Consider the following 19,022-nt stretch of genomic DNA (forward strand, 5'->3'; position numbering starts at 1 on the left):
CTGGAACTTCTGAACTTCCTGTCTCATTCTCACTAATGCTGAGATTTCAGGCATGTGCCGTCACAACCAGTTTACACGGTACTCATGCACGCTAAGTAAGTGCTCTACTGACTGAGCCACACTCCCAGCCCCATGAGAGTAATTTTGAAAAGTTTAGTAGATTCAAGCAGAACATGATGAATACATGAAGCTTATTGTATAGAATCGTATACTTCATGTTTTATTATGTTTGAGACAAAACTCCTAACTCATTCCTCACTAATTTGTTGAGGTTAACTTCCTCTGGAGCCTAAGCAATCAGAACCTCCCATTGTGCGATTCTATTTGACCTCTTGTGATTAGAGACCATTGTGTGTTATCAGTTTGGCACCAGGTGAATGTCCAGTCTCCCATCTAAAAGTCCACCTGCCTGAGGACTTTATCACAGATAGACTTGGTCTAAAACACTAAGACGATCAGCGTTGGTGAAGGGCTGCTGCCGTAATTTTCTCATTCCTCATCTGTTTATCATTTGCTACTTAAAATATAATTTGTGTTTGACACTTAGTCAGGGCCTTATCTCTTATGCTTCTGAAGGGTTCTGTGGCGTCTGTGAGCGCTTGAGTTAAACAGCAGGGCAGGCTAAGGGATAAAGTTACTGGGGTTGCTTGAATTCCCCAACAGAGGAAAGTATTTTTGTGTTACATTGTGGATCACAACCCCTATCTTCAAGAAATAGCTACGTTATGATTCATAACAGTAGCAAAAGTGCAGTTACGAAGCATCAACAAAAGTGATTTTACGGCTAGGGGATCACCACAACATGAGGAACTGCGTTAAAGGGTCGCGGCATTAGGAAAGTTGAGAACCACTGCCTTCCATGTTTGACTCCTATCCCCTGGGAAAGGAAGTGTATGTGCCATATGTAGATCAAGGCAAGGAATGCGTTACTTGTCATTGGAGACATGCATTAACAGAAGGGCTTCCTCAGAAAGCAATAAGGAAATATTTGTTTCTAGAAAATTTGCTTGTGAGTCTGCCAACCCCCTTCTCCCCCGCCACCTCGCCCCCGGCCTAAACTGAAATATAAAGATAAGAAAGCACAGTGGTCTTCAGATGAATGGAACACCATACAGAAACGGCACCTACACGACAACTATAGAGACACACGGGCAAGTCAGACAAAACCGGACAAAGCTCAGGACAGCCAGAGAAGTGAGCTATTCTTACCACGGCTGGCTTCATACAGCGGGGACAGGAGTGACTTCTGGGGGACATGGGAAAGTCAATGACCCTGTAAGGTAGAAACAAACATTTGAAACTGGGCTTGGGAGTGGATGGGATGGCTCAGTAGGTCAGAGCGCTTGCCACCACACCCAACAACACAAGTCTGATGATGCCTCTGTACCATGTGGTGGAAGAAGAGAACTGACTTCCACGAGCTGTTCTCTGACCACACTCACCATGGCACAGCAATGCCCACACACATGTGCTCATGCATGTGAACAAACAAATAAATAAGTGTAATAACTTAAAGCCAGCTAGTGGACTGTGCACCCCTCTCCACTTGGGCACAGCCCACACCCTGTCAGGTGACTGACAGCTGGTGCAGAGTGCATCGTTAAATGCTAGATGAGCTCCGATGGTCACCGAGCGCCCTTGCCTTATCTCTCGCTCCTCTCTGTTCCACATTTTCTTCTCCTCTATCCTAATAGAGCGCTCTAACCTCTGGGGTGCAGAAAGCAACCAACCTAAAACTAAAGCCTGAACGGCCTGCTGTGTGATATGAATACAGGCCCTAGCAGCTGCAGTGTGTCTGGACAAGTGATCCCCTGCCATTTGCTGCAGCACAAGCACCCATGTTCCAAAGTCACCAGCATCATTAGGACAGCAAGGCACACCTCCACCAGACCGCACATTCTGCTCAAGTTTAGAATAGTGATAAGAATGACAACTTGGGCTTGATCCAAAGTGATTTTTAGTTCATAAGCTGCCCACCCTGCTGAAGTGTCCAGGAGAAAACCTCTAGGTGCAAGCATGTCTCCCTGGAATCTCCTTGTTCCTTTTTTTTTTAAAAACGGAGACTTGATGATTGTTGCGACCCCAAATGAGATATAAGCTCGTCCAATTGTTGTCTTTTATGCTGCTTGGGGTGCATAGGAACTTTTACATAGGAAAATCTGTGCTATGTCAGAGGTCAGGCTTCCATTTTGAGCCCATACTACAATCACTGTGCCTCCTGAGTATTCTGTGTGGTGGGTCTGTCCATGACCTGCCGTACTTGCCGAAGAGAGAAAAGAGAATTGCAGGCAGAAGAAAACATCGTGAAGTAGACAAAACAAAACAAAACAAAAAAGCACAACTGTGTGTTGACTAGGTTGACTAGTAGGTAACCTTTTGGTAGCTTAGAATGTGGGTACAAGATTGATACATACCCTATTCTTTTTCTTTTTCTCTCTCCCCCAACATAAACATATACCACACACATACACACACTCACACCACACACACACAAATACACACACACTCACACCACACATACAAATAGACACACACACCACACTGCACATACATACACATCACACAGACATACCACACCACACATACACACACAGACACACATACCACATTACAATGCATACCACACATGTGCATGTACACACACATATCACACACATACACACTACACTGCAGATACACACACCACACAGGCATACCACACCACACATAAACACACTACACACATATACACTCACACCACACACACACAAATATACACATCACACTGTACATACACAGACACACACCACACAGGCATACCACACCACACATAAATACACCACACACACATACACACACACACACTCACACACCACAAGGCAGACCACACCACACATAAATACACTACACATATACTCACACACCACACACACACACACACACACACACAAACATACCCCCCACATCCACCACACTGTTAATACACACACACCACACAGACATACCACACCACACATAAATACACCACACACACATACACACACACACTCACACACACACCACAAGGCAGACCACACCACACATAAATACACCACACACACATACACACACACACCACACACACCACAAGGAAGACCACACCACACATAAATACACTACACATATACTCACACCACACACACATACACACACACACACAAATATACCCCCCACATCCACCACGCTGTTAATACACACACACCACACAGACATACCACATCTCACATAAACACACACAAATACATACACAGACACACATCCCACACCACACACACACACACACCGCACAGCACACTGCCCAATGATCCCTGTTCTTCCGGTCTCTCTGTTCTGTGCTGCAATCTCTGTCCTGATGTGACTGCTTACAACTCAAAAGCTGAATTGCTACAAGAGTGGAATCCCTTCGCTGCAGGGTTGCATGGGAGAGAGGGAAGCGATCCCTTCCCTACTGTGGAATGCAAGTCTTTCTAAGTCTAATTGTGTTCTTTGCCTTTGTGCTTCCCGCCTGGTCTCCCCAGGTGGATGGTGGACTAGACAAAGCTGGCGTGTTTTGTTTGCAGGCGGCTGTGGAGATAGTGACCCAGCAAGGCTGTGCCTCAGATCTACGCTAAGCTATCATTCTCTTATCATTTGAGTCTCATTATCCCATTGTTCCTTATTGCTGAGGCCACATCATGAACTCTGGGCAGATGTGTGGCAGGAAAAGAATTGGACACTTTGGAATCACAGTGGCGAATCCTATTGTAATCTCTGTGTCCTTTAAATTCCCTCATTGTTGCAAATTTCTCGTCCCAATATGTCATTTTAGTGCATACCTTTTAATTTGGTTTGTATCACTACATGATATAGCTATGTTTATTTGTCAAATATGCATAAAGGTTTTTGTTAAAATTACAACACCTTGTGCCCAGGAATAAGGCCACATTCCACAGGTAGCTGATGTGATCTTTTGCAAGAATAACCTGGCTTGAGACCCCACCTCCTCATCGTTCTATGGGATGCTGCAAATGTCTTGGTTCTGAGAGAAAATTCTTAAGACTGAGAAATTCACAAAGGACAGAAATTTATTTCCTCCCAGTCTAGAGAGTAAAAAGCTCAGAATCAGAAGGATAATAGAATCAATTGTCCCATAAGGGATGCTCTCTGTTTTCCAAATGGTACCTTGTTGCTGCATCCTCTGAAGTGGAGAACTCTGAGTCCTCATACAGTTGAAGACAGAAGGATAAAAAGGGTGGAATGCGATAGGAAGCCTCTTTGAAGGGGGCTTTCATCTTATTCATGGAGGAGGAGCCCTCATGCCTTAGTAATTTCTTGAAGGCCTCACCTTTTTATAAGTGCCATCACACTGACTGTGACTTTGTTCTGGAAGGGACATCATCAAATCATGGCACCAAGGGACATTTGTTGTGGCAGCTGCCCGAAAAGTCGAGGTTCTTTTCTACATATTCAAGTTCCAATAAAATGCTAGGATGACTCACAAAACTCAGTTTTATTATAACAAAAGGGATACAGCTCAGAATGTGCTAAAGGGAAATGCATCAGGCAAGATCCTTGAGGGCTGTGTTCTCCAGACTTCCATCACCCCCTGGAACACACTGTCCTCCCAGCACACCAATATGCCACAATGGACACAGAACGGCCAACCAGAAAACCTCCTCCAAACCGCTGGTATCTAGAATAATTATTTGGACAAGATAACTATTCATGTGCCTTTCTTTTTTCTTAATCCCATCTTGGATCCATCTTAATACCTTAATCTCTGATCCCTCAGGAAGTCTGGTCCAAAGTGAAGTATTCCAAAATTCCAGTCACAAATCACATTGTCAGAGTATTTGCTGGTGAAAGCCCCCAGGCAAACAAAGACACTGAGATTTGTCAGGACTTCACAGGCCTCTAGAGATCTCCCAGTAAAAAGGACAATGGTCGTGCCTTCCTTAACTGATGTTCATTCTTATGTACAAACATTCCAATCGTGATAGGGAGTGTAAATTTAAAATAATTGCTAAACAATTTTTATCTTTAATTTTAAAAATTACTCAGTGCAACATTGGAGATTTTAAAGTTTAGTGCAAGAATTCTGTTCTTGCATGACAAAGACTATGTATTTGTGCTAAGAATTATATAAAGAGTCTAAGGTGATTGACCTTGGTAGTGAATATGCCCAAATGGTTAATAAAGTAGAAACAGCAAAGTAAAAGAAAGGGGGGAAAACCTAACCATGACATCTACAATAAAGTATGGTAAGTGTTTTCAGGTCCTAAAATATAAACACGTGATAACAAAACAAAAACAAAAACCACACTGTGCAAGATCTGTCAACATCTGTTCAGGAGAAAGTTGGAGAAAGTAGTGGGGGCCCTTAGACTAGAACTGTAAAATCAGCAGCAGGTACCCCATGGAAATTGCCAGAATATGGTCTGAAAACACATCCCGAAATAGAAAAGCTTGAGCTCAGTACTCAAGGTCAGGGAAGATAGTAGAATCTGAGATGTTCGATTCATATGGCTTCCAGGACACTAAAGACTAAACTACCCAAGCCGCTATTGGGACAAGGTCACATATAAGAGAAACTGTGTGAAACAGACACCCATTTAAACCCACCTGAGGCAATGGAGAAAGGAAAAGAGAAAGTCTTGATAAAATAGGAGAAGAGATGAGAACTAAGGCCGTGTATGTTTTGTTGCTTCTGGAAAAAATAGAAAGGAGCTCTGGGAGCTAAACCGCCACATTTGAGCACTCCTGCATTCCAGACGTCTAAGGAACGATTTTCACCACTGTGAGGAATGAGCAAGAACCACAGATGAACCTAATGTTATTGTAAGATAAGGAGAAACAAAGAGAACAATAGCAGTTGTTGAGACAGATGGAATCCGAAGCAGAGAGAAGAAAGTCGCAAGGACTTAAGTTCTCCAAATCTTAGTTTGATGCCCTTAAATCCCCACCTAAGACTTTCACATGCCAATGAAGAGTAAGACTGTGTCCAGGCAGGGAAAGCTGTGTGGGGGTTCCAGAGCTGGCATGGAGCTAGGGGAGGCTGAGGTTCTGCCAGCGTGAGAGCCCTCAGTAAATCAGCCCTCATGTGATGCCGAAGAAAAAAAGATCTGATAAATAAACCCCGTGTGCTCCAGACTAGACCTGCCATAAGAAAGCTTATACAAAATCTATAAAATTGTCCAAAATCCAACTTTAAAAAAATTAGTCTTTACTGGATATGGAGAGAAGTCAGATAAAGGAGCCTATAATTTAGCAGAAAATCATTCAATAATAATAAGGCATATAAATGATAGAAGCTGTGTATTATCAGACTGGGATGTTAAGATGAATATCTCAAAGATACAAAGTAAAATGTTAGCATAATGAAAGGAAACTGAAAGTCTCAGTAAAGAAATGGAAAAGAGAAAAGCAAATGAGGATTTTTGAAACTGAAAAATATAGTATCTGAAATGTAAAAAAAAATAAAAACAGAGTGGTCTTAAAAGCCAATTTGACAACCAAGAAGAAAGTACTACAGAACTTTAAGATAGACTAATTAAAAATATCCAATCTGAAGACAACAAAGACAGACAAATTGATAGAAACTGAACAATAGCAAAGGGACTGGTGTGTCACAGAATAGAGCCTAAAGATAGATTCATACATTAGTGATCATGTTAGTTTCCTAAGTGGTATCAAAGAAATTCAAGGAAAAGAAGAATCGTCTTCAACAAACAGCACTGAAATAACCAGGCATCTGTAGGGGGAAGTGACCCTGATCTCTAGTTCATGCTATTCAAAAATATTCCATTTAGGCAATACATCAATGGGTAATCTGGAAGAAAATTATCTTAACCTTAGGAAAGGCATGGGATCCTTTCCGAGGGCAGAGAGATTACTAACCACAAAGCAAAATGGAACTTGATCAAAATAAAAATCAATAAAAAGATCACCATTAATAGATTAAGTAGCAACCTGACAGAGTGACACATGCCAGTAGTCGGAGCTGTTCAGGACACCAGGACCTGAGGATTGTTGGAGCCTGGGCGTTTGAAGCCAGTCTGAGCAATAGAGTGAGAGCCTATCTCAAAAAGAGAGGAGTGGGAGAAAAGAGATAGGAGTGAGGTGGGAATGTGGCTCAGTAGTAGAGAGCTTGCCCAAAATTCATGTAGCCCAAGTTCAGCCCCCAGCACTGCAAGAATGAACAAACGTCTAAAAGAATTCCTCTCATCTGATAATAAAGGGATTGTCCCGATTTTGCGGGAAAACAATGTTTAAAGGTCAAACAGGCAACAGATTTGAGCAGGCATTTCCAAGTGGAAGGTTTGCAAATGTTTGAAAAAGAGTTAAATGTGCTCATTGTCCTTAGTTCTCGACAATATTAAAAGCACAATGAAGCCGGGCGGTGGTGGCACATGCCTTTAGTCCCAGCACTTGGGAAGCAGAGGCAGACCGATCTCTGTGAGTTCAAGGCCAGCCTGGTCTACAAGAGCTAGTTCCAGGACAGGCACCAAAAGCTACAGAGAAACCCTGTCTCAAAAATCCAAAACAACAACAACAACAAAACCACAGTGAAATAGCACTACACATTCACTAGTGCACTGAGGGACGTCTATGAAAAAGAACTGATAGAACTGTGTGCGAGTGTACATGTGTGTCAGTGATTGTGAGCTTTGTTATAAGGAATTGGTTCACAGTGCTGTGGCCCCTAAGACAACAAATGCTATAGTCCCAGTGTTCTCCCAGAACGGACCTGGAAGGAGCAGAGACAATGGTACAAGTTATAGTCAGAATCCACGTGTAAGAAAGATTTTTATACCCTCCCCAGCCTCTTACTATTCTAAGGCTTTCAATGAGTCTGTATGATACCCCTCCAACATTAATCAAAATATTTCATTTAATCCACTGATTTAGATTTTCATCTCATCCATAAGTACTCTCAGAGTCAAAACCACAGATAATATTTAGCCAACTACCTGGACATCCCATGAGCTCATCTAGTTAACCTATAAGACAACCAGAATGGCTACATTGATAAATTTATTATTCCAACTGCTGGTGAGGATAAGGGCAGCATGAACTCTTACAAGTTGTTGAAAACTGCATGATAATCTAGTGGCATCATGAAATAGGTCAGTGTTTTCATACTTACTCAAAAGCTATAAAAACATATGGACACAAGATACAAACCAGAGTGTTCATAGCAGGTTTGTTTTTAACAAGCAAACGTTGGTCGACAGAATACATTTTGAATAGATTTTTTAAATGGTAGTATATTTGGTTGGTGAAATATTACTCAGCCATGAAAAGGAAGGAATTCAATACTTTAAAGCCATGCTGAATGACGTGCTAGGCACAAATGAATGTATACTGTCTGATGCCATTGTTACAATGCATGATAAAGGAATTCATGGCCCTGACTGGATCTGGAGAAGATGACAACCATAGACTCCCACAGAAAACATTTGGAGTTGACAAATAATTTGTCCTAATTCACTAAAACAAATGCCTAAGGCATGGCATTTCATGCCATGGAAGTTTGTTATACAGCCATGAAAAAAGCGAGTCTTGCTTTCTTCCAATCCCACATCATAAACTATATTCAATTAGAAAATATCTCATTTCCAAATGTGCAAAAAAAAATAAAGAATTTAGGATAAGACACAGGAGTGCATTGAGACTCTGGAGCAGGCAAAGAGTACTTCAACAGAACACAGAAAACATTAGCCAAGTTTAAAATATGAATAATGCTACTATTTTAAAATTTGAAACTTCTGTTCATCAAAAGATATCATTATGGTTATAAAAAGGCAACCTACACGGTGGGGGAAGGTATTCGCAACACATACATCTGAAAAGGAGCTCACGTGTAAAGTAGATTAGAATTTTGCAAGTCAGTAAAGGCTACTGATGAGAGCCTTGGCTGCATCAGAGCAGATGGCCACATGCCTACCACGAAAATGAAATCGTGTATGACTGCAGATTCAAACCATGACCCCATGCCATGGCAAGGCCATCATAATGACTAAAATAAAGAGGCAGAAAGTGCCAAGTGTTGGCAATAATGAAATAGTTGACAAAAATGGAGTAACTGATAGAATTTATATTTAGATAATGAGTTTTAGAAGTCTTTTTACAAGAGTGTACTTAGGGGAATGGCCACCTACTCTTTGGCCCAGTAATACCAACCCTAGGCGACTATCCAGAAACATAAAGGCACATTCTTGCTCCTGATGCTTTTCACAGCAGACACACCTGTATCACTCCCTGTCTTTGCTGTGCCTGCTGTTCATAATAAAAATGCTTACAATATCAAAGGAAAAGTTTCAGCACCCTCACCGACACGCTGAGATAACTAAAAGGCAGAACTTACTGAGATGCCCAACCTTTGTGTGTCTGAATAAAGTGTGGTGTGATTACAAGATGGGACACTAAACAGTAATGGAAGAGGCCAGCTTTCAGTGGCAGCTGTAGCAGTGAACAACAGAAATATAACATTGAAGGAGCTAAGTCAGATTATAAAGCATACAGTGAATAATTCCATTTATGGAATGTGCAGAAATGGAGGAAACTCTTCTATGCTCTTAGAAGACAGGAGAGAGATGAACAGCTGGGAACACGGTAGAAGCCCCAGGGAACACTGAGTTCCTGGGTACTGCTTAGGTGAGGTGTTCTTTTGAAAATTTAAGAAGCATCCCTTTGGGACCTGTGCATTTTCCATCTATACATTCTACTTCAAGAGAAATTTTTTACAGAGAGAAAGAAACAGCCCAGAGAAAAGAAAATGGGTAAGAATTTCAATGACACAAGATCAGTCACAAAGGGAACTGCTGATTTGGTGATGGATGAAAGTGGGTTGTTTTTACTATTTTCCTTCTTATTAATAGTGTTTGAAAATTTCCTAAATATAAATATACACAAGAGTTGGAAAGTAAGAAAAACGACAATGACACATGCGTGTTGTCAGTGCAGACACGCCAATGTGAGAATCACAAGATGAAAGATGAGCTGGAGGATTGATGGTATCGCTGTACACATTTTTTTTTTTTTTGGTTTTTCGAGACAGGGTTTCTCTGTGGTTTTGGAGCCTGTCCTGGAACTAGCTCTTGTAGACCAGGCTGGTCTCGAACTCACAGAGATCCGCCTGCCTCTGCCTCCCGAGTGCTGGGATTAAAGGCGTGCGCCACCACCGCCCGGCTCGCTGTACACATTTTGCAACTATTTGATTTCGTAAGATGTTTATTACAAAAAATGCACATATACAATAGCTTTAAAAAGATATTTAAAATTCTATACTTCTAATCTAAAATGATAATAAAATCATTGATTGGTTCTATATTACTTAAGGGAATTGGAATAAGAGGAAAGAAACTGGAGTTAAGAGGTTTGACATGCTATAATTTCATCTAAGATTTAATTTAACATTCATGGAACAAAGGGAAAAAAAGAAAATCAATAAGGAGCAATAACTCCCTGCCAAGAAATACACTGGAAACCAGAATTTTGAATTTGAGAGGATTTAGATGGTTAAAGTGTATGCTGGGTCAATTCTAATTTTTTTAAGCTTATTTGACCAAATCCTGTTGAAAGCATGCATGCAAAACATTTTGTGAATCCTTATTCCCAGAACACACTGGGGAATCTGAGCCAGACAATGCTGATGTGCAAGGCAGGCATGTAACTTTCTATGGAACTTACCGAACGCAGCACCTCCTAGATTCTCCTAGTTAGTTCCAATTCCTCTTCCCAAACAAATAAGGGTTCTTGAACCATATGGAAAATTGGAATGTTTGGCTTAAAAGACGCAGATCCACAAGGCATGCCTTGCCTTGATGGTCAAGAAGCCAAATATTTGTTATTCTTACAAACACTAGAATTCTTTTAGACGGTGGTGGTCACGTGACTGGTTTTCACCAATGACACAAAGAAGAAAAAGTCAACAGGTCACATCTGGGCAAGCTTTCATCATTGGCAGACGAGACAGACAGTTCATGCTCCTTTGTCCTGTCTTGATGGAATGTAAATCCTTCCTCCACATAGTCTCCACTTCAGCGGGGCGAAATATACCCTCCTCTTGTTCTCTGGGCACGATTAGGCCTTCATAGCCTCTGACATGGGTGTCCTGGAAAGGTTGAAGATGAATGTGTGTGTTCAGCTTGGCATGTTTGACTTGGGCCTTTCTTTAAAACAGCTAAGTAAGTTAAAGCTTGCTCGTGACAGGCACATAGGAAGAAAGAGGGTCACAGGCTTGTTGAAGAGTTCAACAGAACTTCAGCTATATCCATTACGTTTTTCAATTCAGAGGGGAAAGAACATGAAGTAAATATTAAATACAATGAACCTAGGAGCTAGGTACAAGATTTATATTATACCGTATAATTTTAAGTATGTCAAAATATTGCAAAATTATAATGACTGTATTTTGAGAGGACTATTTTAAATGAATAAATAATGAAAATAAGACCTCAGGATGTAAGGCAGGGGTTTTGGAAGACAGGGGAGACAGATCCAGGCCAGACTGCAGCATAGATGCTCCATTGTGCAAAGGATGGAGCGACAGACTACCCACTGTGGAAACACATTCACAAGCATGTACACGTGCACATATGTGCTTCCACATAGTGAAATTAACTTTAGAATATGCATTGCTCTCACTAAATACTATAGACTGGCTCTTTCTTAGGAACGAGTTATTTTCTTGTTTTCATGAAATTCTGATAACAACTCCAGATTTTGCTATAGATTCTTAGCCTGGACAAACTCTCAGGGAACATTCTAAAACTCAGAGAGATCAGAATAGAGAGGCAGCTTCTTTGAAAAACCTAGTCCTTTTTAGGCCAGGTTTTTTTCCCTAGTAATGAAACCTATTTCAGGTATGTTTGGAAGTGATTCATATATTTATATCTATACATATCTACATATATGATTGATTGATTTATGACAAGCAACCCATTAATAATAAGAGCAAGGGTCAATTATTTTTTAACTTAGATATGCTATCATGAAGTAATATGCTGTTGCAACCAAATTGTCATAAGAGTAATTTTGATGGTGTAGAATGTACTCTTTTGTGGTACTATATGTATGTATGGTACAATATCACACATAGTCCCTGTCTTCAGTAGCATATGACCAAAACAATCCAGTGGCACACATGATTTTCTAGTCCTCCAACAGCAGCAGAAATTCCTAGGAAACGGAATCCCTTCAGTTTCTAGCTTTATAGATTCATAATGAAACATCAAATAAGTTTTATCTAACGTTGTTGATAATTCTCTCGTAAATGTGGCTCTAAATTGTGCCGTTTGTGTGTTGAGTGTGGCTTAGGATGGTATCTGGAATCAGAGCTAGCTTCCAGCCCCAGTTACGCCTCTCCGCAGCTGTGCAACTCGGGCACGACATTTAACCTCTGAGTCTCGACCTCTTTGTCTATCAAATGGGGGCCTATGATTATTCCTTGTACAACTGCTCGGAGTGATTTATCTATCGAGAATACAATCGATGCTGGTTGGTTCTTCCTTGCCCACTTCCATGAAATCCTTATGAAAAGTGACGATCATTGATTAAAATGCTGAGACTCCATGCCCCATTAGCATCCAAAGCAGTGAGGAGCACTCCATCTTCTATTGCAGTTGTTTTAAACAATTGATTTATGTTTTCAAATTGCCCAAACCAAAACAACACATCAATTACAGCAGATCGCTAACTCTCTCCTTGCAAAGCCTCCAGGCAAAGCCGGTTGATGAGCCATTTTACTTTTGCTTTCCCATTGATAATGAGCCTGATAAAACTGAAGGCAAGCGAACATGAAAGGCATGAAAGGTTCTGCCGAGGGTGGGTAAGCTGCGGAGCTCCTGCGAGAAGAATCGCAAACAGCTTGCAGGTGCCACACATCAAAACTACCCTTTATATATTTTCAAATAATTTCCTACTTTTTACTTTAGGTAAGTTGTATAAATTCAGATCTACGTCTATCCAAAATATCTACCAAACAAAATGAAATGCAGAGGTTGCTCTGATTAATTGGTAGGTTCTTTAAGATATACATGGTGGGGGATGACAAGATGACTCAGCGGTTAAGAGCACTGACAGCTCTTCTTGAGGACCTTCCGTGCAGTTCAATTCCTGGCATCCCCATGGCATCTCACAACTGTCTCTAATTCCAGTTCCAGAGAGGACCAGACATTCTCTTAGACATGCAAGCCGACAAAACACCCACACATATAAAATAGATAAAACTAAATAAATATAAAAAAGGAAATACATAGTGATTCTTGAAAATCAATCTGTCAAAAGATTTCAGGCTTGTTGGATAACATTCAAGTGAAGCCATTTAAAAATATATCCCTAAATTCTGGCCTATACATTTTTATCCCACAGATCAAGGGAATAATGGAATATATATATATATATATATATATATATATATATTCCTAGAACTTCTCAAGTATACTGATTAAGCAAGTTGGGATATATCCATATGATAATGTGTAACTCATATGCAAAAAAAAAGTAAGGAGAATCCTCTTTATGTATGGATAGGAGCCAATTTTCCAGATGTTTTTATTAAGTGACAAATAGTGTTTACATATTTTACCAGTACTGTTGAGAAAGAATGCAAATACATACTCACTTCTATATGCATGAAATATTTCCAGATGATTACATAAGCAGCTGATGGTAATGGGTTGGCTCTAGAGAGAAGAGGATACTGGGAGACAGACAGAGGACAGAACTTCCCTGTGTAAACATTGCTTTCACCTTTTGAAATTTTAGCTTAGTAAAAGTACTTTGTATTCCAAATGACTAAAGGCAGATGTATCTCTATAACGGGCATGTCAAAACATTTTTAAAATAACAATTGCACTGTGTGACTCTGGTGAGAATTTTAACTCCCATCCAAGAACTATAAAACATACAACATAATAATATAGTATGCAAAGAGGGGACATGTGACAAGCACATGTCTTATCGCTAAGGGATTAACAAATTTTTGTTTTATAGAGAGATGGTACCAAACAGCTAGAGGCATAGTCCCTGGACCATATGATCAATACACTTCTGAAAACCTCCCTTTTCTGACAGAAGATGGTGTGTCTCATTGCCAGCAAGTTTACTGTCTCTTAATGGGAATGGCAAAGGTAGAGTTCACGATTTATTCAGTTAGTCAGCCTTGAATTCTGTAACTCTTCATTGTGTTTGGTGGTTGGAGAGGAAATAAACTATTTCAGGATACATAGCTAAAGACTTCTAAAATGTTTCGTGCCATACTACTTCAAATCACCAAAGTTCAAAATCAAATTAAATGTGGACACATTGCTCTTGAACTTCATTCAATTAACTTCTTCAAAGAATAATCTTCACAGAAAATACGCTCTGGTGTTTTTCATCTGGCTTTATTTAGAGTTGATCAAGGAACACCCACTTGAAGAATGCATCTACATTTTTCTGTAAAGCTGTTAAAAAACATCGTGATCATTGATTTATAGAAGTGGCTCCTTCAAGCCACTTGTATAAATCATAATTTTCCATTAAATTTTTGTAATAGAAAATGTATTTTTTTAATGTATGCTTCTTGTCAGATGAGAATTGCTGCCAAGAACTGTGGGGTTGAAAATAGTATTCAACCATTGCATACAGATTTTTTTATTACAAATTTTGGGGGATGCTATGGCCTTGAGAAAAGAGGAAGACAAATATCACCTTTTACACAATTTAAACTGTATTTTTAATACAACCAAAAAACTCTTGTTTTGGATAGCAGTCTGCACAATTTCTGAGTTTTGTTAAAATTTGCTTTCTATGAGAGGTAAAGTAATTGAGCAGATAACAATTATGGATGAACCTTCCTTGGAGGGGGTCTATGAAAGAAAGAGGCCAATGAGGAAATTTGGGGGTATTTATTTATTCCTTCATCCATTTGGTTTGGGTGGACTGGATGCCAGTGATTCTCCTGCCTTGGCCTCCCCAGTGCTGTGATTACAGGCATGAGGCACCATACCAAGCTCAGGCTTCACTTTTGACTCAGCCATTTTCTCTGCAGCACTCAGCATTTGTCCCAGGCCTCCTACCTGCTAGACAGGCTCTCTGCAATGAAGGTCCACCCCAGTCTTCCTTTTTATTTATCACCAAGCTATCCAGGCCTGCCTTTAACTCACCGTCCAGTCCACTGTATTTACTGGTCCAGACCTAATATCCCAACCACTGCCTCGCCTGCTCAAGTGGTTGGGATTATAGGTCTGGACCACAGTGCCTGATTCTTGATTCTTGAGTGGATTGGGCCAATCAGCACACTCCCAGTAAGAGAAGTGTTGCAAGGGTTTAGTGTTAGTGTCTACAGACTGATACCGGTGACTTACTCTGACTTTTTGGATGAAATCTTGGGAAACAACTCAATTGCTTTGGCTTTCTCTAGTTTTTGGCTTGATTAGGACCCTGCATGGAACCACAAAAGAGAGAGAATTATTTTGTTTCTTGCAGAAAATGTGGACTCTTAAAGAAGCCTGCTTGGATTAGATACTATCTACAGGGGTTTATAGTAACCATAGTTTACACTGCCTGAGGATACATCATTACATCTGTTTCAATCCCTAAAACACAGTTACCAGCCCAACCAGTTGGATCCTGGACATTTATTTCCTTTTTGTGCACGTCATCTAATAGCTTTAATTAGTGCAGAGAGTGAATTAGGAGAAAGAGATCAAATCCTTGCTCTTCTTATATTAAGATCTCTGCACTACACTAGTTATATTGAACTCTGAGTTTTTCTCTGCTTTTGGTTTAGGCTTAAGCTTCTATTTTTCTTTTTTCTTAAGAAGTTTCTATACAATCTCTTCTCATTTTACATAGTTATCCCCATTCTCACTCCCTCCTTCCTCTGCTTCCCCTCCCTGCCCCCACCCTCCCTCCATCTGCTCCTCAGAAAGTTTTATAGGTATATTATAAACATTTAAATTTTTTACTGACAATATGCTAAATGGAAAATGATAACATATCTAAGTGTTAGCGATAGTTGCTGTGGAATATTCCTTTACACTGTGTGAATATATGTCACTGTGATTTGTTTAATAACAAGCTGACTGGTCAATGGCTAAATGGGATAAAGTTAGGTGGGAAAGCCAAAGTGAGAATGACTGGGAGTAGAAGGGTGGAACAAGCAGGACATGTATGAAATAAGGTAAAAAGCCATGCGCCACATGGCAAAGTATAAATAGAAATATGGGTGAATTTAAATGTAAGAGTTCGGTAGTAATAAGTCACAGCTATTGGCTGAGCATTTAATATTAATAAGTCTCAGCATGGTAATTTAGAAGTGGCTGTTGGGATGGGAAACTCTGCCTACAATTAGTGATATTTTAGAATATAGGAAGATATCAATCCTGATAGGCAAATCTTATCACTTAATATTTTGCTCCTTTATTATCTTTCTCAAGTCATATTTTCACATTTCTAAGTACATCTATTTTAAGTACAAGCAAGCACTGCACAGTTTTCTTAATTTATTATTTCTGATTTCATGAAAAACACCACTGCAATGTCAGTATCCTGACCACAGATATTTATCTCATATTGGTGAGCTAGATGGTTTCTGAACTAATTGTCTCTGAGAGACAGGTTCTAGAAAGAGATATATGTTATGTGTAGTAATTTTCCTGGGGTCTATTCTCAGGACATCTTATAAAATTTATATTGTATATTTAATGCAACCAAAATACAGTTGTTTTGGCAAATGTGTTGCTGGATAGTTTAATGATAAATAAAAAAGAGGGGGGAAGGTACCTTCATTGTAGAGTGACTGTCCGGCAGATAGAAGGCCTGGGACATACACTAAATGCTGCAAAGAAAACGTTTGAGTCAACGGTAAAACTTAAACTGAGCATGGTGGCTCAAGCCTAAAATCCCAGTGCTGGGGAGGCCGAAGCAGGAGCATGACCAATTTTAGGGTTCAGAGGCAGGTAGAGGTAGTCAGGCTGTGCAGAGGAAGGAGTGCAGTTGCTATGAAGTTGCGATAACACTCAGTTCAATGTGGAGTTGAGATAACCCTTCAAGAATTGTCGCTTCTTGAGACAAGGAGGCTGTTCCTCCGCATAGAAACTGGGCCTATGGGAGAGTTATGAACCTGAGCTAGGAAGCTCCTTTGGGCTGAAAGAAACTCCACAGTAAGACCTGGGGTGAGAGTTATCAGTCAGCCGTGCTCTCAGAACCCGAGGAATTGAAATCCTCAGTCCCGAAGAGGAAGAGCAGAATAGCACACTGTTTTCTAGAATCCACCTCTTACGTCACTGGAAGCCACTTGCAGGTTTTGCTAGGTTTTCACGATTTCAGTTCTCATCTAGATATTCTTGATTGCATTCATTGCTTTTCTAAAAGCATTCCAAGGTGGGGTGAGGTGGTGAACCCTCAGTTTTTAATGGTTTGATTCTTGGTCATCATGACTTCCTCACACTGTAGCTGTGTTACTTACTCTGTCATTGTTAAAATTATGGCTTGTAGAGTAAATCAATGCTCCAGTGCATTCCATAGGTGTCAAACTTCCTTTGCCCTGTCCTTACTGTAAATAGAGCTCTACCTTCACCGAAGGCTCAGAGACAAACATCCTTGCTAGATGGCGGCCTCTTCCTATATACAATTCCCTTAGAATTCTGCTTAGCATGATCACTCCGAAGCAGCAATTACAATTGTAAAGTGTAATGAATGAGACTCTTATTGTGTCCATTAAGGAAAACATAAACATTCTCCCTTATGGGAAACAGAATATATAGATCTGAGTTGTCTAGAGTTGCAGGAATATTAAACACAAAGTATACAAATTAGTCTCTTGGAGGGATATTAGACAGGGTACTGTAGTGATATTTTGCTTGTGTTTTAACAAATCAAACTTACCTGAAGATCAGAGTGCAGGGCTAAACCACCAGAAAGCAGGCGGTGGTGGTGCACATCTTTAATCCCAGGATGTGGGAGGCAGAGGCAGAGAGGTCTCTGTTACTTCGAGGCCACCCTGGGCTACACGAGATTGAATCTGTCTAAAGAAACAGAGCTCACACAAAGGTGATCCCAGCCCTTGGGATCCCACACCTTTAATCCCAGCACTAGGGAGGTGGAGACAGGAGTGATATGGCTGGACACAGAGAGGAATATAAGGCAGGAGGAGACAGGAGCTCAGCGTAGTCTGAGCATCACCCCTGCAATCTGAGGATGCAGTCTGAGGACAGATTGCCCCTTTGGTCTGAGTGTTGGTAGAAGTAAAAGGTGACTGGCCACACTGCTTCTCTGATCTTCAGCTTTTACTCCATGATCGCTGACTCTGAGTTTTTATCAAGAACAATTAGAGTTTAAGCTACAGGGTACACCTGTTTCTTTCCTTTGAACTTCAGTCTCAGCCGCTCTAACCACTGGGGACAGGGCATCATGTCGCACCCCATTGTCACTGAACCTTATATGCAGACTGGTGGCTCACACTTTGCAAAGGCTGTTCTCTCACTCCAGGTTGGCTTTAGTGATGGGAGCAGAGAACTTCATGGGAATGTGTTCACTGTCATAAGCCGTCAGTTGGGTCTCAGTGTACGACAGTATCTCATGTCAGTGAATCTAATGTTCTCCAGGGACTTGCACAATGGTGCTGAGTAGGGTTGTAGACAATCAAAGCAAACCCAAACCTGGAACCTACGGAGGGTTTTCTACCAGTTGAGATTGCTACAAGGTTGAAATCTGGGTTCTGTGAATACAAGTAACCACCAAGTATTTGGTTTGTGTTCTTGAAAATTATACCACGCTGTTGCTTGACATTGGTCTCTGTCGCTTGTGGGTAGTATTTGGGGCAATAGGCAGAGCTAGATTAGCCTTGGTAAGTGAGATCCATGTTGTTGGGCCCATGCATATGCTCTGTTCCGGCCACTGTGTTTACATACTCTGTTTGAATGACCATTGGTCCAGCGTTGAAATGGTAAACACAGAGACAGGTCAAACCATTCTGTTTAGGGTTGCTTGGTACCTCTGTAGCATGTGCTTTGGTGTAAATTAACACCCAAAGG

Source organism: Microtus oregoni, unplaced genomic scaffold, assembly GCF_018167655.1.
Source record: "Microtus oregoni isolate MIOR12 unplaced genomic scaffold, Mior012 000012F_ref0000307, whole genome shotgun sequence".
NCBI lineage: Eukaryota > Metazoa > Chordata > Mammalia > Rodentia > Cricetidae > Microtus > Microtus oregoni.